Source organism: Coregonus lavaretus (genome assembly GCF_964263955.1).
Source record: "Coregonus lavaretus genome assembly, contig: HAP1_SCAFFOLD_1572, whole genome shotgun sequence".
NCBI classification, from domain to species: Eukaryota; Metazoa; Chordata; class Actinopteri; order Salmoniformes; family Salmonidae; genus Coregonus; species Coregonus lavaretus.
The window spans coordinates 47,859-71,181 of record NW_028157197.1 but is presented as its reverse complement, the minus strand read 5'-3'; the positions used below and the strand labels follow the sequence as shown (position 1 = coordinate 71,181).

The following is a 23,323-nucleotide window of genomic DNA, read 5'->3' as shown; positions in this document are numbered from 1 at the left end:
GTAGGTAGTATAGGGTGATTAGTACTAGTAGGCAGTAGGTAGTATAGGGTGATTAGTACTAGTAGGGAGTAGGGAGTATAGGGTGATTAGTACTAGTAGGCAGTAGGGAGTACAGGGTGTAAATGGTGTGTAGTAGAGTGTTTTTTTGTTACCTCCTCTGGAGCTGTCTGGCAGGTCAACATGGCGTCCAGAAACTCATACAGATACTGGAACACAGAGAGGACAGAGATAAATGGTTTAATAACATAGCAGGAGAAACTGGACCAGAAAATGAATTGGGGATGTGTGACAAGAACAGGAGAACTATCCCTAGTTACTGACTGTAGGGATGTAGCATGAAAAGAAAGTACAATGAAAGGCAAGGGACCTGTGTTACTTACCGGGGTGAGGAACTTGTAGGTGAGGTGTGCATTCTCTGCCATCACATCAGCAGCCAGGTCAAAATACTGAGAGAGAGAGAGAGAGTCCAGCAGAGACATTAACACCATTTTAATTTGTTCTGCGTCCCAAATGGCACCCTATTCCCTTTATAGTGCACTACTTTTTACCAGGAAATATCATCCCTATATAGGGGCTCTGGTCTAAATCAGCGCACTATAAAGGGAACAGGGTGCCATTTGGGACGCAAAACAAGTCTTTGGTCTCCAGAACAGCAGGACAGCAGCACGGTCGGTCTTCATTAAAACGCATGATGGAAAGGTTGATCTTCTAAATGCTTACTAAATGTAGAACACAGCATGGAACACCTCTGACAAGATTTCTTTACAACAGGGATGCATTTGTTTATGGAAACAATGGTTTATATTTCACATGTGTGTGGAGGTGGTGTGAAAACCTACCTTGTATTGGAGGTTTATATCAGCAGTAGTAGAGTATACTAAGGCACAGTATATTATAGTAGACATAGAGTAGAAGAGTATACTAAGGTACAGTAGAGTATAGTATACTAAGGTACAGTAGAGTATAGTATACTAAGGTACAGCAGAGTATAGTATACTAAGGTACAGTAGAGTATAGTATACATACAGTAGTATAGTATGCTAAGGCACAGTATATTATAGTAGACATATAGTATAGTATACTAAGGTACAGTAGAGTATAGTATACTAAGGTACAGTAGAGTATAGTATACATACAGTAGTAGAGTATGCTAAGGCACAGTATATTATAGTAGACATAGAGTATAGTATACTAAGGTACAGTAGAGTATAGTATACATACAGTAGTAGAGTATACTAAGGTACAGTAGAGTATAGTAGATATACAGTAGTAGAGTATACTAAGGTACAGTAGAGTATAGTATACATACAGTAGTAGAGTATACTAAGGTACATTAGATATAAAAAGTATTTTAAAAAATAAAAAAAATAATGTATGCACTCACTAACTGTAAGTCGCTCTGGATAAGAGCGTCTGCTAAATGACTAAAATGTAAATGTAAATGTAGATATACAGTAGTAGAGTATGCTAAGGCACAGTATATTATAGTAGACATAGAGTATAGTATACTAAGGTACAGTAGAGTATAGTATACATACAGTAGTAGAGTATACTAAGGTACATTAGATATACAGTAGTAGAGTATGCTAAGGCACAGTATATTATAGTAGACATAGAGTATAGTATACTAAGGTACAGTAGAGTGTAGTATACATACAGTAGTAGAGTATACTAAGGTACATTAGATATACAGTAGTAGAGTATGCTAAGGCACAGTATATTATAGTAGACATAGAGTATAGTATACTAAGGTACAGTAGAGTATAGTATACATACAGTAGTATAGTATACTAAGGCACAGTAGAGTATAGTATACCAAGGTACAGTAGATTATAGTATACTAAGGTACAGTAGAGTATAGTATACATACAGTAGTAGAGTATGCTAAGGCACAGTATATTATAGTAGACATAGAGTATAGTATACTAAGGTACAGTAGAGTATAGTATACATACAGTAGTAGAGTATACTAAGGTACAGTAGAGTATAGTAGATATACAGTAGTAGAGTATACTAAGGTACAGTAGAGTATAGTATACATACAGTAGTAGAGTATACTAAGGTACAGTAGAGTATAGTATACATACATTAGTAGAGTATACTAAGGTACATTAGATATACAGTAGTAGAGTATGCTAAGGCACAGTATATTATAGTAGACATATAGTATAGTATACTAAGGTACAGTAGAGTATAGTATACATACAGTAGTAGAGTATACTAAGGTACATTAGAGTATAGTATACATACAGTAGTAGAGTATACTAAGGTACAGTAGAGTATAGTATACATACAGTAGTAGAGTATACTAAGGTACATTAGATATACAGTAGTAGAGAATGCTAAGGCACAGTATATTATAGTAGACATAGAGTATAGTATACTAAGGTACAGTAGAGTATAGTATACATACAGTAGTAGAGTATACTAAGGTACATTAGATATACAGTAGTAGAGTATGCTAAGGCACAGTATATTATAGTAGACATAGAGTATAGTATACTAAGGTACAGTAGAGTATAGTATACATACAGTAGTATAGTATACTAATGTACAGTAGAGTATAGTAGATATACAGTTGTAGAGTATAGTATATATACAGTAGTATACTAAGGTACAGTAGAGTATATATACAGTAGTATAGCATAGTAGTGTATAGTAAATATACACTAGTAGAGTATAGTAAATATACAGTACTAGAGTACAGTAGATATAAAGTCGTATAGTATAGAAGACTATAGTAAATATACAGTAGTAGAGTATACTAAGGTACAGTAGAGTATAGTAGATATACAGTAGTAGAGCATAGTAGTGTATAGTAGATATAAAGTATAGTATAGTAGATTATAGTAAATATACAGTAGTATAGTATATATACAGTAGTATTGTATTGTATAGTAGACATACAGTAGTAGAGTATAGTAGATATACAGTGGTATAGTATAGTATATATAGTAGAGTACTGTAGAGTGTCCTACCTAGTATTTGCAGAGTATACTAAGGTACATTAGATATACAGTAGTAGAGAATGCTAAGGCACAGTATATTATAGTAGACATAGAGTATAGTATACTAAGGTACAGTAGAGTATAGTATACATACAGTAGTAGAGTATACTAAGGTACATTAGATATACAGTAGTAGAGTATGCTAAGGCACAGTATATTATAGTAGACATAGAGTATAGTATACTAAGGTACAGTAGAGTATAGTATACATACAGTAGTATAGTATACTAAGGTACAGTAGAGTATAGTAGATATACAGTTGTAGAGTATAGTATATATACAGTAGTATACTAAGGTACAGTAGAGTATATATACAGTAGTATAGCATAGTAGTGTATAGTAAATATACACTAGTAGAGTATAGTAAATATACAGTACTAGAGTACAGTAGATATAAAGTCGTATAGTATAGAAGACTATAGTAAATATACAGTAGTAGAGTATACTAAGGTACAGTAGAGTATAGTAGATATACAGTAGTAGAGCATAGTAGTGTATAGTAGATATAAAGTATAGTGTAGTAGATTATAGTAAATATACAGTAGTATAGTATATATACAGTAGTATTGTATTGTATAGTAGACATACAGTAGTAGAGTATAGTAGATATACAGTGGTATAGTATAGTATATATAGTAGAGTACTGTAGAGTGTCCTACCTAGTATTTGCAGTAGAGCAGCAGCAGTAGAGTAAATTATAATAGTAGAGGTATAATAGTATATCACAGTATATTAGTATAATATAGTACAGTATAATAGTATAGTATAATAAGTATAATAATATAGTAGAGTACAGCAGAATGCCCTACCTCATGTTTGCAGTATAGTAGCAGCATTAGAGTATAGTATAATATTGTATAGTATAATATAGTAGAGTACAGTATAATAGTATAGTATAATATAGTAGAGTACAGCAGAATGCCCTACCTCATATTTGCAGTATAGTAGCAGCAGGTTTCCGAAGGTGACTGGGGGAAAGGGGATCTGCTGCAGGAGGAAGGCTAGTTTCTCAAAACCCTCCGATGGCTTCTTATCCATGTTCATCAGGGCCTGGTTGTGGAGCGTCACTGGGTCCAGCTCCTAGAATACAATAGATATTTCATTGTCCATTGGTTAGAAGGAGAATGTTTCTGGTGCCTTTCCCAACACCCCCAGACACACACGCACACGTTGACAGGCCCAGGGTCAGCCTCAGTGCAGCGTCCATGGATGGACATGCACACGTTGACAGGCCCAGGGTCAGCCTCAGGGCAGCGCCCATGGATGGACATGCACAGTTTTTGAGCTAGTACTTGCTCAAGGACACACACACACACACGTTCCAACAGCTTTCTGTCTGACAGAGTGCTCCCGTTCCCCTGATCCCCGTCAGTGTGTGTGTGTTGATGTAGATGGCCACTAGAGGGCAGCACCCTCTGAGCCACAGATAGAGATATACGTTACAGCAGCACTGTCTCCAACCTACATGTGTGGTAGGGCTGACAGAAGTAGACACACACAAGTACACACACACACACAGACAGTACCTCCTCTGATCTGGGCGGCATGTCAGTCAAGGCCTCCTGAGCTGCATCACCTGGAGACAGACAGATAGACAGAGAGGTGAGACCTAGAGTTGCAACTTGCAAAACTATGGTACCTTTCTGGTAAAATAATGGTACTCGATGGCAGCCTTGTATACTATGTGGAATGATAGCACAAACAGTTCTGGTACCTAGGCTAGTGCCAGCCTGGTATACTATGAGTACTGACAGTTTATCAGCTGGTACTCTATGCCAGCCTGGTATACTATGAGCACTGACAGTTTATCAGCTGGTACTCTATGCCAGCCTGGTATACTATGACTATGACAGTTTATCAGCTGGTACTCTATGCCAGCCTGGTATACTATGAGCACTGACAGTTTATCAGCTGGTACTCTATGCCAGCCTGGTATACTATGAGCACTGACAGTTTATCAGCTGGTACTCTATGCCAGCCTGGTATACTATGAGCACTGACAGTTTATCAGCTGGTACTCTATGCCAGCCTGGTATACTATGAGCACTGACAGTTTATCAGCTGGTACTCTATGCCAGCCTGGTATACTATGAGCACTGACAGTTTTTCAGCTGGTACTCTATGCCAGCCTGGTATACTATGAGCACTGACAGTTTATCAGCTGGTACTCTATGCCAGCCTGGTATACTATGAGCACTGACAGTTTATCAGCTGGTACTCTATGCCAGCCTGGTATACTATGAGCACTGACAGTTTATCAGCTGGTACTCTATGCCAGCCTGGTATACTATGAGCACTGACAGTTTTTCAGCTGGTACTCTATGCCAGCCTGGTATACTATGAGCACTGACAGTTTTTCAGCTGGTACTCTATGCCAGCCTGGTATACTATGAGCACTGACAGTTTATCAGCTGGTACTCTATGCCAGCCTGGTATACTATGAGCACTGACAGTTTTTCAGCTGGTACTCTATGCCAGCCTGGTATACTATGAGCACTGACAGTTTATCAGCTGGTACTCTATGCCAGCCTGGTATACTATGAGCACTGACAGTTTTTCAGCTGGTACTCTATGCCAGCCTGGTATACTATGAGCACTGACAGTTTTTCAGCTGGTACTCTATGCCAGCCTGGTATACTATGAGCACTGACAGTTTATCAGCTGGTACTCTATGCCAGCCTGGTATACTATGAGCACTGACAGTTTTTCAGCTGGTACTCTATGCCAGCCTGGTATACTATGAGCACTGACCGTTTTTCAGCTGGTACTCTATGCCAGCCTGGTATACTATGAGCACTGACAGTTTTTCAGCTGGTACTCTATGCCAGCCTGGTATACTATGAGCACTGACAGTTTTTCAGCTGGTACTCTATGCCAGCCTGGTATACTATGAGCACTGACAGTTTTTCAGCTGGTACTCTATGCCAGCCTGGTATACTATGACTATGTCACCTGGACAGGACACTAGTCTATCTCCTGTTTCTGTAGTGAGACAGCTTGATGTACAGTACACCCCCTGGACAGGACACTAGTCTATCTCCTGTTTCTGTAGTGAGACAGCTTGATGTACAGTACACCCCCTGGACAGGACACTAGTCTATCTCCTGTTTCTGTAGTGAGGCAGCTTGATGTACAGTACACCCCCTGGACAGGACACTAGTCTATCTCCTGTTTCTGTAGTGAGACAGCTTGATGTACAGTACACCCCCTGGACAGGACACTAGTCTATCTCCTGTTTCTGTAGTGAGACAGCTTGATGTACAGTACACCCCCTGGACAGGACACTAGTCTATCTCCTGTTTCTGTAGTGAGACAGCTTGATGTACAGTACACCCCCTGGACAGGACACTATTCTATCTCCTGTTTCTGTAGTGAGACAGCTTGATGTACAGTACACCCCCTGGACAGGACACTAGTCTATCGCAGGGCCTTAGACACCAATCTATCTCCTTAATGCTGAGAGCCAAGCAGAGACACATCTGGTCCCATTTTGACTCGGCCAGGGATTGAACTCTCAACCTTCTAACCACAAGGCTACTGAGTGTACTCACAGTTTTTGAGCTGGTATTCTATAGCAGCCTTGAGGTTGAAGCCTTCTATGAGGGCAGTCTCATGTAGGATCAGGGTGTTGCCCACACTTCTCACGTCGATGCCCTCTGTCGTCATGCCAACGCTCAGCTCTGGACGAGAGAACACACCGGACGGTCAGGGGGAAACATGGATGAGAAGAAGGAGGGACACTAAGTGAAAATCACAACACAGTGATCAGGTATCTAACTAAACAGGTGTGCTGACCTTTTGACATGTGATCAGGTATCTAACTAAACAGGTGTGCTGACCTTTAGAGATGTGATCAGGTATCTAACTAAACAGGTGTGATGACATTTTGACATGTGATCAGGTATCTAACTAAACAGGTGTGCTGGCCTTTAGAAATGTGATCAGGTATCTAACTAAACAGGTGTGCTGGCCTTTAGAGATGTGATCAGGTATATAACTAAACAGGTGTGCTGACCTTTAGAGATGTGATCAGGTATCTAACTAAACAGGTGTGCTGACCTTGTGATCAGGTATCTAACTAAACAGGTGTGCTGGCCTTGTGATCAGGTATCTAACTAAACAGGTGTGCTGGCCTTGTGATCAGGTATCTAACTAAACAGGTGTGCTGGCCTTGTGATCAGGTATCTAACTAAACAGGTGTGCTGGCCATGTGATCAGGTATCTAACTAAACAGGTGTGCTGGCCTTGTGATCAGGTACCTAACTAAACAGGTGTGCTGGCCTTGTGATCAGGTATCTAACTAAACAGGTGTGCTGGCCTTGTGATCAGGTATCTAACTAAACAGGTGTGCTGGCCTTGTGATCAGGTATCTAACTAAACAGGTGTGCTGGCCTTGTGATCAGGTATCTAACTAAACAGGTGTGCTGGCCTTGTGATCAGGTATCTAACTAAACAGGTGTGCTGGCCTTGTGATCAGGTATCTAACTAAACAGATGTGCTAGCCTTGTGATCAGGTATCTAACTAAACAGGTGTGCTGACATTTTGACATGTGATCAGGTATCTAACTAAACAGGTGTGCTGGCCTTTAGAGATGTGATCAGGTATCTAACTAAACAGGTGTGCTGACCTTTTGACATGTGATCAGGTATCTAACTAAACAGGTGTGCTGACCTTTAGAGATGTGATCAGGTATCTAACTAAACAGGTGTGCTGGCCTTGTGATCAGGTATCTAACTAAACAGGTGTGCTGACCTTTAGAGATGTGATCAGGTATCTAACTAAACAGGTGTGCTGGCCTTTAGAGATGTGATCAGGTATCTAACTAAACAGGTGTGCTGACCTTTGGAGATGTGATCAGGTATCTAACTAAACAGGTGTGCTGGCCTTTAGAGATGTGATCAGGTATCTAACTAAACAGGTGTGCTGGCCTTGTGATCAGGCATCTAACTAAACAGGTGTGCTGGTCTTTAGAGATGTGATCAGGTATCTAACTAAACAGGTGTGCTGGCCTTGTGATCAGGTATCTAACTAAACAGGTGTGCTGACCTTTAGAGATATGATCAGGTATCTAACTAAACAGGTGTGCTGGTCTTTAGAGATATGATCAGGTATCTAACTAAACAGGTGTGCTGGTCTTTAGAGATATGATCAGGTATCTAACTAAACAGGTGTGCTGGCCTTGTGATCAGGTATCTAACTAAACAGGTGACCCGTTTTACCTGGATGCTCCCTGATCCCTCTCTCGATGATCTCTCCGATGAATTTGAGGGCCTGAGCATACTGTTTCATGCTATAGTAGCACAGACCTATGTTGTAGGACAGGTCTGAGACAGGAAGGAAGAGAGAGAGGGAGGGAGGAGGGAGATAGGGAGCGGGAGAGGGAGGAGGGAGGGAGAGAGAGGAGAGGGAAGAGGGAGGAGGGAGAGAGAGATTCAGCAACTTTCAAGAGACTTTTAGGATATCCAAAAGGTCAAAAGGTTTCCTTTGTGTGTGCAGTTACCTGGTTGGTATCCCAGCACCTGCATGGCAGACATGAACTTCTTGCAGGCCTCCTCGTACTCCCCCTCCTTGTAGAGTAGACAGCCCATGTCCACCTCATAGTCTGGGTCGTCCTGGGGAAGCTGCTCTACCAATGTCTGACAGGGAGAGGGTTCATGAAGGGGTTATAAGAGGTCATAAAGCGTTATAGGGAGTCGTAAGGGCATATTCATGGAGAAAAGGAGTTATAAGGGGTTACAAGGGGTTATATTAATTTCTCCTGACCGCAAAAAGTAACCACCAGGTACATGTTTTTGGTCTTTAGTTCTGGTTCTAGTCATGGTTCTAGTTATGGTTCTAGTCATGGTTCTAGTCATGGCCAAGTCCAGTATATGTCCAATACTAGTAGCTACAGTGAGGGAAAAAAGTATTTGATCCCCTGCTGATTTTGCGCGTTTGCCCACTGACAAAGAAATGATCAGTCTATAATTTGAATGGTAGGTTTATTTGAACAGTGAGAGACAGAATAACAACAAAACAATCCAGAAAAACGCATGTCAAAAATGTTATAAATTGATTTGTATTTTAATGAGGGAAATAAGTATTTGACCCCCTCTCAATCAGAAAGATTTCTGGCTCCCAGGTGTCTTTTATTCAGGTAACGAGCTGAGATTAGGAGCACACTCTTAAAGGGAGTGTTCCTAATCTCAGCTTGTTACCTGCATAAAAGACACCTGTCCACAAAAGCAATCAATCAATCAGATTCCAAACTCTCCACCATGGCCAAGACCAAAGAGCTCTCCAAGGATGTCAGGGACAAGATTGTAGACCTACACAAGGCTGGAATGGGCTACAAGACCATCGCCAAGCAACTTGGTGAGAAGGTGACAACAGTTGGTGCGATTATTCGTAAATGGAAGAAACGCAAAAGAACTGTCAATCTCCCTCGGCCTGGGGCATCATGCAAGATCTCACCTCGTGGAGTTGCAATGATCATGAGAACGGTGAGGAATCAGCCCAGAACTACACGGGAGGATCTTGTCAATGATCTCAAGGCAGCTGGGACCATAGTCACCAAGAAAACAATTGGTAACACACTACGCCGTGAAGGACTGAAATCCTGCAGCGCCCGCAAGGTCCCCCTGCTCAAGAAAGCACATATACAGGCCCGTCTGAAGTTTGCCAATGAACATCTGAATGATTCAGAGGAGAACTGGGTGAAAGTGTTGTGGTCAGATGAGACCAAAATCGAGCTCTTTGGCATCAACTCAACTCGCCGTGTTTGGAGGAGGAGGAATGCTGCCTATGACCCCAAGAACACCATCCCCACCGTCAAACATGGAGGTGGAAACATTATGCTTTGGGGGTGTTTTTCTGCTAAGGGGACAGGACAACTTCACCACATCAAAGGGACGATGGACGGGGCCATGTACCGTCAAATCTTGGGTGAGAACCTCCTTCCCTCAGCCAGGGCATTGAAAATGGGTTGTGGATGGGTATTCCAGTATGACAATGACCCAAAACACACGGCCAAGGCAACAAAGGAGTGGCTCAAGAAGAAGCACATTAAGGTCCTGGAGTGGCCTAGCCAGTCTCCAGACCTTAATCCCATAGAAAATCTGTGGAGGGAGCTGAAGATTCGAATTGCCAAACGTCAGCCTCGAAACCTTAATGACTTGGAGAAGATCTGCAAAGAGGAGTGGGACAAAATCCCTCCTGAGATGTGTGCAAACCTGGTGGCCAACTACAAGAAACGTCTGACATCTGTGATTGCCAACAAGGGTTTTGCCACCAAGTACTAGGTCATGTTTTGCAGAGGGGTCAAATACTTATTTCCCTCATTAAAATGCAAATCAATTTATAACATTTTTGACATGCGTTTTTCTGGATTTTTTTGTTGTTATTCTGTCTCTCACTGTTCAAAGAAACCTACCATTAAAATTATAGACTGATCATGTCTTTGTCAGTGGGCAAACGTACAAATTCAGCAGGGGATCAAATACTTTTTTCCCTCACTGTACTAACCTTCGCTCCAGAGTACTCCTCTTCTCCGTATTTGATGGCTGCCTGCAGTTTGATCATCTGTGGGAGAGATGGACAGAACATGGGTCAGAAGAGAGAAAAGAACCAAGAGAATATAATTATATCTCAGTGTGGATAACTCTACCTGGTGGGGCTGGTAGTAAACATTATAACTCTACCTGGTGGGGCTGGTAGTAAACATTATAACTCTACCTGGTGGGGCTGGTAGTAAACATTATAACTCTACCTGGTGGGGCTGGTAGTAAACATTATAACTCTACCTGGTGGGGCTGGTAGTAAACATTATAACTCTACCTGGTGGGGCTGGTAGTAAACATTATAACTCTACCTGGTGGGGCTGGTAGTAAACATTATAACTAACTGCTGTTTTTTTTTTTTTTTTTAGATCAGCTTAATATTGCAGATAGATTGTATCAATTGTATCTTCTATCAATGTAATTGTCTGCATCACTTCCAATCCCCCATGTTTTTTATATACAGTGGGGGAAAACAGTTTTTAGTCAGCCACCAATTGTGCAAGTTCTCCCACTTAAAAAAATGAGAGAGGCCTGTAATTTTCATCATAGGTACACGTCAACTATGACAGACAAATTGAGAATTTTTTTCCAGAAAATCACATTGCAGCAACAGTGTGTGAAAACCTTGTGAAGACTTACAGAAACTGTTTGACCTGTGTCATTGCCAACAAAGGGTATATAACAAAGTATTGAGAAACTTTTGTTATTGACCAAATACTTATTTTCCACCATAATTTGCAAATAAAGTCATAAAAAATCCTACAATGTGATTTTCTGGATTTTTTCCCCTCATTTTGTCTGTCATAGTTGACGTGTACCTATGATGAAAATTACAGGCCTCTCTCATCTTTTTAAGTGGGAGAACTTGCACAATTGGTGGCTGACTAAATACTTTTTTCCCCACTGTATCTAGATCCTCTATGAGGCTGTGGAGGAATTCTAGTTGTGGATTTAAAAGAAAACATGAATCATCAGCGTACAATGACACCTTTGTTTTTAAGCCCTGAATTTCTAATCCTCTGATATTATTGTTGGATCTGATTTTAATAGCTAACATCTCGATGGCCACAATAAATAGATATGCCGATAGTGGACAACCTTGTTTCACTCCTCTTGACAGTTTAAAACTTTCTGAGAAATAGCCATTATTTACTATTTTACACCTAGGGTTACTATACATGATTTTGACCCATTTTATAAGAGATTCTCCACAATTGAAATGCTCCAGGCATTTATACAGTGGGGGAAAAAAGTATTTAGTCAGCCACCAATTGTGCAAGTTCTCCCACTTAAAAAGATGAGAGAGGCCTGTAATTTTCATTATAGGTACACGTCAACTATGACAGACAAATTTTTTTTCTCCAATGAGATTTTTTTTCTCCAGAAAATCACATTGTAGGATTTTTAATGAATTTATTTGCTAATTATGGTGGAAAATAAGTATTTGGTCACCTACAAACAAGCAAGATTTCTGGCTCTCACAGACCTGTAACTTCTTCTTTAAGAGGCTCCTCTGTCCTCCACTCGTTACCTGTATTAATGGCACCTGTTTGAACTTGTTATCAGTATAAAAGACACCTGTCCACAACCTCAAACAGTCACACTCCAAACTCCACTATGGCCAAGACCAAAGAGCTGTCAAAAGACACCAGAAACAAAATTGTAGACCTGCACCAGGCTGGGAAGACTGAATCTGCAATAGGTAAGCAGCTTGGTTTGAAGAAATCAACTGTGGGAGCAATTATTAGGAAATGGAAGACATACAAGACCACTGATAATCTCCCTCGATCTGGGGCTCCACGCAAGATCTCACCCCGTGGGGTCAAAATGATCACAAGAACGGTGAGCAAAAATCCCAGAACCACACGGGGGGACCTACTGAATGACCTGCAGAGAGCTGGGACCAAAGTAACAAAGCCTACCATCAGTAACACACTACGCCGCCAGGGACTCAAATCCTGCAGTGCCAGACGTGTCCCCCTGCTTAAGCCAGTACATGTCCAGGCCCGTCTGAAGTTTGCTAGAGTGCATTTGGATGATCCAGAAGAGGATTGGGAGAATGTCATATGGTCAGATGAAACCAAAATATAACTTTCTGGTAAAAACTCAACTCGTCGTGTTTGGAGGACAAAGAATGCTGAGTTGCATCCAAAGAACACCATACCTACTGTGAAGCATGGGGGTGGAAACATCATGCTTTGGGGCTGTTTTTCTGCAAAGGGACCAGGACGACTGATCCGTGTAAAGGAAAGAATGAATGGGGCCATGTATCGTGAGATTTTGAGTGAAAACCTCCTTCCATCAGCAAGGGCATTGAAGATGAAACGTGGCTGGGTCTTTCAGCATGACAATGATCCCAAACACACCGCCCGGGCAACGAAGGAGTGGCTTCGTAAGAAGCATTTCAAGGTCCTGGAGTGGCCTAGCCAGTCTCCAGATGTCAACCCCATAGAAAATCTTTGGAGGGAGTTGAAAGTCTGTGTTGCCCAGCGACAGCCCCAAAACATCACTGCTCTAGAGGAGATCTGCATGGAGGAATGGGCCAAAATACCAGCAACAGTGTGTGAAAACCTTGTGAAGACTTACAGAAAACGTTTGACCTGTGTCATTGCCAACAAAGGGTATATAACAAAGTATTGAGAAACTTTTGTTATTGACCAAATACTTATTTTCCACCATAATTTGCAAATAAATTCATAAAAAATCCTACAATGTGATTTTCTGGATTTTTTTTCCTCATTTTGTCTGTCATAGTTGACGTGTACCTATGATGAAAATTACAGGCCTCTCTCATCTTTTTAAGTGGGAGAACTTGCACAATTGGTGGCTGACTAAATACTTTTTTTCCCCACTGTATATAAACCCCAGTCGTACTTTATCAAATGCCTTTTCGAAGTCTACTATGAATAGCAGGCCTGGTTTCCCATATTTTCCATAGTGTTCTATTGTTTCCAATACTTGCCTTATATTATCTCCAATGTATCTTCCATGTAAAAAAACCTGTCTGATTAGAATGAATAATATCCGACAATACCTTTTTAATTCTATGCGCTATGCACTTTGCTAGAATTTTGACTGGAGACTTTAACAGAATATTTTTTAATCCCTCACAAAAGATTGAAATGACAGGCTACTATGACATTGCCAAACTGAGAATCTGAGATCAATAAAAACGACCTTGTCTTGATAGACCTTGTATCAATAGCCTAGGCCTAGGTGTGTGGAGACACACATCAAATCAAATCAAATTTTATTGGTCACATGCGCCGAATACAACAGGTGCAGACATTACAGTGAAATGCTTACTTACAGCCCTTAACCAACAGTGCATTTATTTTAAACAAAAAAAGTAAGAATAGAACAACAACAACAACAAAAAAGTGTTGAGAAAAAAAAGAGCAGAAGTAAAATAAAGTGACAGTAGGGAGGCTATATATACAGGGGGGTACCGTTGCAGAGTCAATGTGCGGGGGCACCGGCTAGTTGAGGTAGTTGAGGTAATATGTACATGTGGGTAGAGTTAAAGTGACTATGCATAAATACTTAACAGGGTAGCAGCAGCGTAAAAAGGATGGGGTGGGGGGGCAGTGCAAATAGTCTGGGTAGCCATGATTAGCTGTTCAGGAGTCTTATGTTGTACAATATGAGGAAATTAGTCCTAAAAAAGCTTTCCAGTTTCACTGACTCACCCAATGATGCAGCTCACTCACTGGTGATGGCCGATGCGCTAGTGCCAAAAGCCTCTCTCTCTCTCTCGTTCTACTTTGTAAAACAATGCTGTTCGCTCAATAGGCCTATTTGGAAGTTGATAATGTATTTGGTAGCCTACAGCATAGTCTTCTCTTTTCAGCAGGATCCGTTTTCTTTCCAACCTGTGTTTTCCCGCGATTGTATTTGAAATACTGCATGCTGTTTACTGACTGATTTGCCACGTGTTGCCTTGTGATGGGGCTACACATAATCCACAGCTAGGCTTTAAAAAAAGTAACTATTGATCCTCTGTGGCTAAATTATAGGCCTACTCCTAGTGTAATATTCGGAATTATTTAATTTCTTTCTGAACAGACAGCAGTAATTCTATAACTTTGGCAAATGTATTTCAATTTATCAGGGGTTCTACGGTACCTCCAGCACCCTTCCCATTGCTATGATTCTATAAGGAAATAAATGAGTGCAACGCTGGAGAGATGAGAGTTGCAGACTCATGTCTATCATAGCAGAGAGAGGGAGAGAGATCATAGAAAGTGAATGTCCCTCTAGTCCTGTGAGAGATGCAGGCTTTCTTCTCTCTCTCACCACAGCAATGGCCACACGTTGGTCTATATTGGCTACAATGTTGCGCAAACCATAAACCCGGGCCAGCGCAACACTAATCAATTCTTAGAATATCAGACACGTTTTCACATTACTTTTTTTTTTACGGGGCAGGAGAATTACAGAGGAGTCAACTTGAATGAACTCTGCTTGCTTTTATTAGAATTGTTAAATTGCAAACAGTGAAAATTATGTTTCATGCCACGAGAGGTACCGGATCCTGGCAAATGGGTTCCGGAACAAAACAGTCCAAAACTGAGAGGTGCCGGATCCTCGCGTCATGATCCGGCTCAAATGAAAACACTGATTATAACTCTACCTTGGTATTCTAACTGAATGTAGGAACTGTACCTTGGTGTGGCTGGTAGGGTTGTCCAGTAGAAAGGTAGCCTTCATGGCATCGGGGTAGGCACAGGCCCCGTACAGAGACTGGGCGTAATACAGCTTGTACTCCTCCACCTCGGGTGTAGCTGGGTCAGCTGCTCATAGCACTCTGCTGCGTTGGTAAAGTCCTGCATGTGGTAGTAGCAGTACCCCAGCAGAGACAGGGCTGCCCGCGACTGGGAGGAGGAGGAGGAGGAGGAGGAGGATAACAAGTTCAGCACTATAGGGCGATTGACAGTTAAAAAGGCAAATGTTCCTGCGTTCCATGAGACTGCATTCACGGTAAACGCTGCATTCTATCGGCTCAATCGGAAATTCCCTTTACATTTTCAAGAACGCTATAGCGCTGAACTTCGCCGATACGGATTGAATCGAGCCCTAGATGTATTGTCCAATGAGATAGCCTGAGGGACAGTCTGTTTGTGCTATCATGACAACCCCTTGTCACTCATTGGCATGCTAAACATTGGCTTGGTGATGACAGCAATGGAGTTGGCAAGAGCATAAACAGATCTGGGACAAGGCTATAGAAGGAGACAACAGATCTGGGACCAGACTATAGAAGGAGACAACAGATCTGGGACCAGGCTATAGAAGGAGACAACAGATCAGTATGAAAAATGTATGCACTCACTAACTGTAAGTCGCTCTGGATATGAGCATCTGCTAAAATGACTCAAATGTAAAAAATCTGGGACCAGGCTGCCAGTGATGTACACGAATGTCCAATGGATGTGTCTTCTGCTTTATCCCAACCCCTCCGAGCAAGCAGATATGGGTGGTTATCAGACATGGTGGTGTGTTGTGGATCTTAGGGATCCTCTCTAAACATAGCAAGATCTGTAGTATCACAATAATATTATGTGTGTCAGTCGGGTGGACTTTGCCAGATTTGACTATGAACTACTCGCAAATGCAGCATAGCAAATATGCACGTGGATCAGAACTGACTAGGAACAATCTACCTAGAAACTACAACGTATTGAATGAACAGTTCAATACATCTATCAGGTGAAGGTGTGTGTGCAGTGCACTGATGTCAATGAGTCACCTTTACAGGAACAACACACACACACACACACACACACACACACACACACACACACACACACACACACACACACACACACACTACCTTCATCTGTTTCTGCAGTTCATGGCTGAGGATGTGGATGGCCTCTCCATACCGCCCATCTTTGATCTATAGGAGGAGAACAGAGTTAGCAGCTAGTTATAAAATAATACATTAGCTATCTAGCTAGCTATGTTGTCACACGCTTAGTTCGTTAGCTCGCGTTACGCTATAGCCTGAGCCTTGAAATAGAAGGGCCTGTCAAGCTAGCTTAATCAAAGTTAACTAGCTTGTTAAAGCCCCAATTTGTTAATTCGTATTGTAACGTTAGCTAGCTATACGAAAACCACAAGTTCAAATAACCAGTTTCATTAGCTAGCTAGCTATCATGGCTAGCGTTAGTATCCACGGCATGTAACGTTAGCTATGCAAGCGAGCAACTTCTCACCATTTTGTAGACAGTGGCAGTGTATTCGCCGTCTTTAATCGTTGTCACTGTCATGATTTTGCCGCTACATCAACAGTTCTCAAAGGTAAGACTTTTCACGCGGGAAATTCTTGCCGATTCACCAATAATCCCAATTAATGCACCATGTTCTCGGCGTTATTTACTTTTCTACACATTCAACGCACAGGAAGTGTTACTTAGCAACCGTACCGGAAACGGAAACCCTGACGTTGAAGAACTTTAAAACAGCCAATGAGGAGCGTCTGTTGCGAGGTAGGACCATAGAGATTGATAGAGGCCTTTAGTGGCCAAAAGGCTGTTTTGAGCATGGGCAGCACCATTGAGGGCTTCCGCCATTTTAAAGTAGTCAAAGTAGTCAACTGGGTGGGGATTCCTATGGGTTGTAGCACAGACTATCCATTATATTGACCAGAATCTCAAGTGAATCTAACAATGAAAATAAATGTGTTAAAAAATGGAAGGCAGTCGGGAGGAGGCAAGATCAGGTGGGACCATTCTAGCCAATGAGAGGGCAGATATGCGTGTGAACAACAGGCACAACTCAGATATAAAGTATTTTTTCTCAAAGTTGCCAGGATGTCCTACTTATATCAGTACACTCGTAACAACTTAAACATTACGAAACTTCTATTAGATCAAATAAGCCATTAAATGTTTTTGTTAACCAAATTCAACACTCTCATTTACCTCCATACAAAAAAAAGAAAACGCCAAATGTTGGAGAAGACAGATTTTGGGCCCAGCTATCTCTCTCTCTTTGCCTCTTCCGCTGGTTGAAGCCTCAATGGTGCTACCCATTCTGTCACAGATGTGATAATGGCACAGATATAAAGATGAGTCCTCTATCTATCTCTTTGGGTAGGACACTTTTGATGAGATTTAATGCTGTCCATCCCTTGCTTATCAGGATAAGGTATGTTGAGATTTCTATCATGAACAGCTCTATAGAAGTTTAATAAATTATTTTTATTATTATGTTGTGGTGGACTGTGACAATCACTGTATTTAGTATACAAACTGAAAGTGTGCATACTTCCACCTGGAGTGTGTTGTCTGGACAGGTATAAAGCCAAGGTTGTTGATTTACTGACACCTGGAGTGTGTTGTCTGAACAGGTATTTTTAATTTATTTTTTTATTTAACCTTTATTTAACCAGGTAAGCCAGTTGAGAACAAGTTCTCATTTTCAACTGCGACCTGGCCAAGATAAAGCATAGCAGTGCGATAAAAACAACAACACAGAGTTACATATGGGGTAAAAAAAACATAAAGTCAAAAAATACAACAGAAAATATATACACAGTGTGTGCAAATGTAGCAATTTATGGAGGTAAGGCAATAAATAGGCTATAGTGCAAAATAATTACAATTAGTATTAACACTGGAATGCTAGATGTGCAAGATATTATGTGCAAATAGAGATACTGGGGTGCAAATAGAGATACTAGCAGTGATTTATAGATGGCCTGGAGCCAGTGGGTTTGACGACGAACATGTAGTGAGGACCAGCCAACAAGAGCGTACAGGTCACAGTGGTGGGTAGTGTATGGGGCTTTGGAGACAAAACGGATGGCACTGTGATAGACTACATCCAATTTGCTGAGTAGAGTGTTGGAGGCTATTTTGTAAATGACATCGCCGAAGTCAAGGATCGGTAGGATAGTCAGTTTTACAAGGGCATGTTTGGCAGCATGAGTGAAGGAGGCTTTGTTGCAAAATAGGAAGCCGATTCTAGATTTAACTTTGGATTGGAGATTCTTAATGTGAGTCTGGAAGGAGAGTTTACAGTCTAACCAGACACCTAGGTATTTGTAGTTGTCCACATACTCTAGGTCAGACCCGTCGAGAGTGGTGATTCTAGTCGGGTGGGCGGGTGCCAGCAGCGTTCGATTGAAGAGCATGCATTTAGTTTTACTAGTGTTTAAGAGCAGTTGGAGGCTACTGAAGGAGTGTTGTATGGCATTGAAGCTCGTTTGGAGGTTTGTTAACACAGTGTCCAATGAAGGGCCAGATGTATACAAAATGGTGTCGTCTGCGTAGAGGTGGATCTGAGAGTCACCAGCAGCAAGAGCGACATCATTGATATACACGGAGAAAAGAGTCGGCACAAGAATTGAACCCTGTGGCACCCCCATAGAGACTGCCATAGGTCCAGACAACAGGCCCTCCGATTTGACACACTGAACTCTATCTGAGAAGTAGTTGGTGAACCAGGCGAGGCAGTTGTAGTGTCGAGTCAATGTTGCTAATTATTGCTGTTAAACAAAGGAGTCCGCTTATACTGAACTTTCATCATAAGTTTTATTCATATCACAAGATTTCAGCATAAGTTTACAGATGTCATGATCACCCGGAGAGCAGTGTTTTCCAAATTACAATGTCCGCTCTGCTCTTCTTTGTTTAAACCCAGTACTTACAATATTCTCCAAAATATGGGTGGCTCCCTCTACTGTCCAATCCCCTGTCTACAACACACACTCCCTCTCTTCTATAGGGCGTCACTCTAAAACGACTCCTTCTGAAACTAAATAAACATCCTCTCAGGTTCCACTTGAAAACATTAGCAAAGTCATAATCTTAATACACTACATATTTCCCCCCTTCGAGACTAACTAAAAGTCTCGAAAACAAAAAGAATAGGATTATGACTGTCACGCCCTGGCTCTGGGGACTCTGAAATGTTGAGCCAGGGTGTGGATTTTCTATGTTTAGTTTCACGGGGTAGCTTCTATGTTGTGTTTTCTATGTTTTGGGTTTTGTTCTAGATCATATAGATCTATGTTGGTCAGGGTGGTTCCCAATCAGAGGCAGCTGTTGCTCGTTGTCTCTGATTGGGAGCCATACTTAGGTAGGCTGTTTCAGCTATTCTTTGTGGGATCTTGTTCTGATTTGGTTTGTGTTATACCGTAGACGTCACGTTATCGTTGTTGTTTTGATCGTGTGATCATTCTAAATAAATAATATGTTCACCTTCAACGCTGCGCCTTGGTCCGCTTCATCATGTGTCAACGATCGTGACAATGACAAGTAACAATTTATCTTATTGAGTATCTTTAACAATAAACCAAAAACCACTTTTCTCTTGAGTGTAAATACCTTTCTATGAAATATAAACAAATCTTTATGAAGTGTGAATACATCACTATGAAATATGAACAAATCTTTATGAAGTGTGAGAGCGAAAAACCTGTCTGGCAGCCTTCTTTCCAAATATCCATCCATCAATCAAGACAGTAAAATTATCTCACGGCCCCTCTGCCCCAGGCAACCACCTAGGTACTCCAGATCAATTCATAAATCTTTATCAATGCATTTGAAACTATGATGCAATTAAATACACATGAAAGCCCCAGCAAACAAAATACTATCCAAAATGTCCACTCTCAGGCTGGTCGACCCATCGGACCCTACGGTGGATTATCTCTATCCCTGCCTAGACTCCATGTCCCTAAGCTTCCACGAAATAAACAAAAACATCTAAGATCCCCACATGTATCCAATAACATCAAATATCATTCTACAAAAATGAATACCTAAGAATATGACACAAATTATGTATTACACATGCAAATATGTCTATATTTCATTGCAGACACCGGAATGTAGTCCACTACATTTCATCTCCTCAGCAGTCTCGACTTCCAATGCATCTTCGATGATGGAATTGGAACATTTCCACACCTTCCTTGTTCCATCTCCTCCAGTTCCCTTCATATTCTCCTTTCATATTGTCCCTTCATATTGTCCTTGTTTGACTATTTCAATCTCTACATATTCCCCCAAATGCTTCTGGAAGAAAAGAAAAGACCAAACAGTATATTTTGCAAAACAACACATTCAAATTAAAACAACAATATCAACTAAGAATATAAAATGATATATAAATGATAAATGAATCACATTATCCTATTTCCCCCCTTTGATTCATAACAAAATACTAAAATCACACTAATATTGAAAAACATTTGAAAAATTATCAAATAATCAAAATGAATATTTATCCATCAATACTCCATCCAGTCCCACTTGTCCCTCTTCATCCAGATCAGGAACAGTCAACAACGGCATCTGAGTGTTGTCTCCAGGCATCACAACTCCAACCCATCTCAATATCATAGCCTTCTCAAAGGTCAGTAACAAATGACAAAAGGGGCCAGTGTTTAATCAGGGGGGCACACATAAAAAAACTGGCAACACATGATATTCAAAGATTATAAACTTTATTTTACTTTAAAATCATATGACATTTATTATAACACGTATTTTGTACAAGAGTGCAGATGCAAGAGAGATAGTGCCATAAAAAAATAAATTAAAAAAAATAAAAAAAAAGTACAGGGTACAAATACAGGGTTCATATTCAATGTGAACAAAACTCCAGGATACAACAAAGGGTACAACAATGTGCCATTTCCTATTTATGGAAGCCCCACTACTGTGGACAGTTGATTCCACATTTTGTTTTAAGAAAGAAAACTTTCTGAGTGATTTATAAACAAAACACACTACCCTGTATCCATTTAGGTAAAATAAACCAAATCAGAAAAGAAATTCAATTCAAAGAGGCTTTACTAGCATGACCATATTGACATACAGTATTGCTAAAGCACATAAACAGGGAAACGTGTTACACATTAACATCCAGTAGTCCAATAGGATGCAGACAATAAACATTAAGTTAACATTCGTTTAAAAGCAACAATCATGTCAACACAATGTAGCAATATGAACAACACTGATGGATATCAGCAACAACATGAAAACAAGAATATTACAGGTGTCTGTGTGTGTGTCTGTGTCTTTGTGTACTTCACTGTCAGTTGATGAGCAGGTGTACAAAAAAAGGCTTTACAACATATATGGGCAAGTCCATTTAGGACAGCACATTTCCACCATAGTTCACATTAGGAAAAAATGACAGCATGAATGCTCACTAAACAAACATATACTACATATACCTTTTTATACACATTTATACACGGCGGTTGTGCTCTCTGGCAAAACGGTCCACAAATACATCAAGATCCAGAGCCTTGGCCCTTCTGGACTCTATGCTCAGGACACCAAGATCACTGAGTCTCTCATCACTAGTGGTGGACCGCAGGAAGGTTTTTATCAGTTTCAGTGTGGAGAAACTGCGTTCGCAAGAGGCTGAGCTTACAGGAAGGGTTACAGCAATCTTGCACAGTCTAAAGAGCTCAAAGAAAACTTCCCTGTATGGCTCAATAAAACAAACCAGCTCAACTGTACTGCATGGCTTTTTGACTTCACCACTCTGTATTTTTCTGTCCAAAACTCTCTTAAATTGATGGAGCTCATGCCCTAAATCATCAATGTCTGCATTATACAAACGGCCAAATGAAAAAACATTGCTCTCCTTTAAAAAGGTATCACTCTGGGGACTGAGAGACTGTATGCTTCTCATGAGCTCACAGTTTGTATTGGAGAAACGTCTGTTCAACTCATTGAGCATGCTGTCAATTACAGGATAGAAAAATGATGTGAGAAACATATCTTTGTCACGTTCTACCTCCCTCTGACCAACAGTGCTTAGCGTGCAGTAGCCACTGAGTCTAGAGCTCAGCATTTTCTGACGTTTCGCCACTGACCTTGTTGCAGAATCACACTGCTCACAAATATTCAATGCTTCATCCCACAACTCATCAAAGAAAGACTCCTGCCTGTGGTCTTTCAATGTCAGGACTAAAGCATTTACTAAGTCAACAGCACTTGACAGATCAACAGTTTGTGACTGTAACATGTCAGACAATAGCTTTGTCTCCCCAAACAACTTACGCAGAGTAACAAGATGCACAACAAATTCTAGGTCAATTTGAGCAAGAAGACCTCGGGCCTCAACAGTTCTTTCACCATGACGTTCTTGAGCAATCTCTTGCAGTAGTCGTTTAAGGGCAGGTAGAGTGTCCATGATATTACGTAGGGCTAGAAATCGGCATGACCAACGTGTGTCGCTTAAACGTTGCAGCTCTCTGGTTCTGCCATACATTTCTCTTTGGAGAGACAGCCATTTTGGGTGCACATATGAGGAAGAAGTAAACATATAAAGACTCTGTAACAAAGAAAAAAACTCCTCCGTTTCTGGGACACTTTTGACTACATCAACTAACACTAAATTCAGACAATGAGCACTACAATGGACGTAGAAGGCAAATTTAGCCTGTTCTTTGATCCTTGCCTGAACCCCTGAATGCTTACCGCTCATAACGGCAGCGCCATCGTACGCTTGGCCTACGAGGTTATTTTTGTAGTCCAGGCCATAACGTTCCAGTAAGTGTACTATTTTTCCAGTAAGCCCTGCTGCATCTAACCTCTCTGCAGATTCAAAATGGAGAAAACTCTCCTTAATGGCCCCATTGTAATAGTACCTGAGTGTGAAGGACATCTGTTCTTTTTTTGAAATATCCTTTGTTTCATCTGCCATGACGCTAAAAACCTCACTTTTCTTCACTTCTTCTATGATTTCAGACCGAACCATTTCTGCCAAACAACCCAAAACCTCATTCTGGATGATCTTGC

The 23,323-nt window shown here is 41.0% G+C and overlaps 1 pseudogene across 1 annotated transcript in view; it reads right to left on the bottom strand.

Moving 5' to 3' along the window:
- LOC311125691 (intraflagellar transport protein 70A-like) overlaps positions 1-16,914 on the bottom strand; it is a 36,677-nt pseudogene extending 19,763 nt beyond the window's left edge. Inside the window, exons 1-11 of the transcript in view lie at positions 16,766-16,914; positions 16,381-16,446; positions 15,213-15,421; positions 10,513-10,569; positions 8,510-8,645; positions 8,229-8,333; positions 6,560-6,688; positions 4,535-4,584; positions 3,936-4,088; positions 381-446; positions 153-206 (exon numbers count right to left, since the gene is read on the bottom strand). The product of the transcript in view is annotated as an intraflagellar transport protein 70A-like (transcript). The remainder of the gene's footprint in view (positions 1-152; positions 207-380; positions 447-3,935; positions 4,089-4,534; positions 4,585-6,559; positions 6,689-8,228; positions 8,334-8,509; positions 8,646-10,512; positions 10,570-15,212; positions 15,422-16,380; positions 16,447-16,765) is intronic.
- Positions 16,915-23,323: the final 6,409 nt, after the last annotated feature.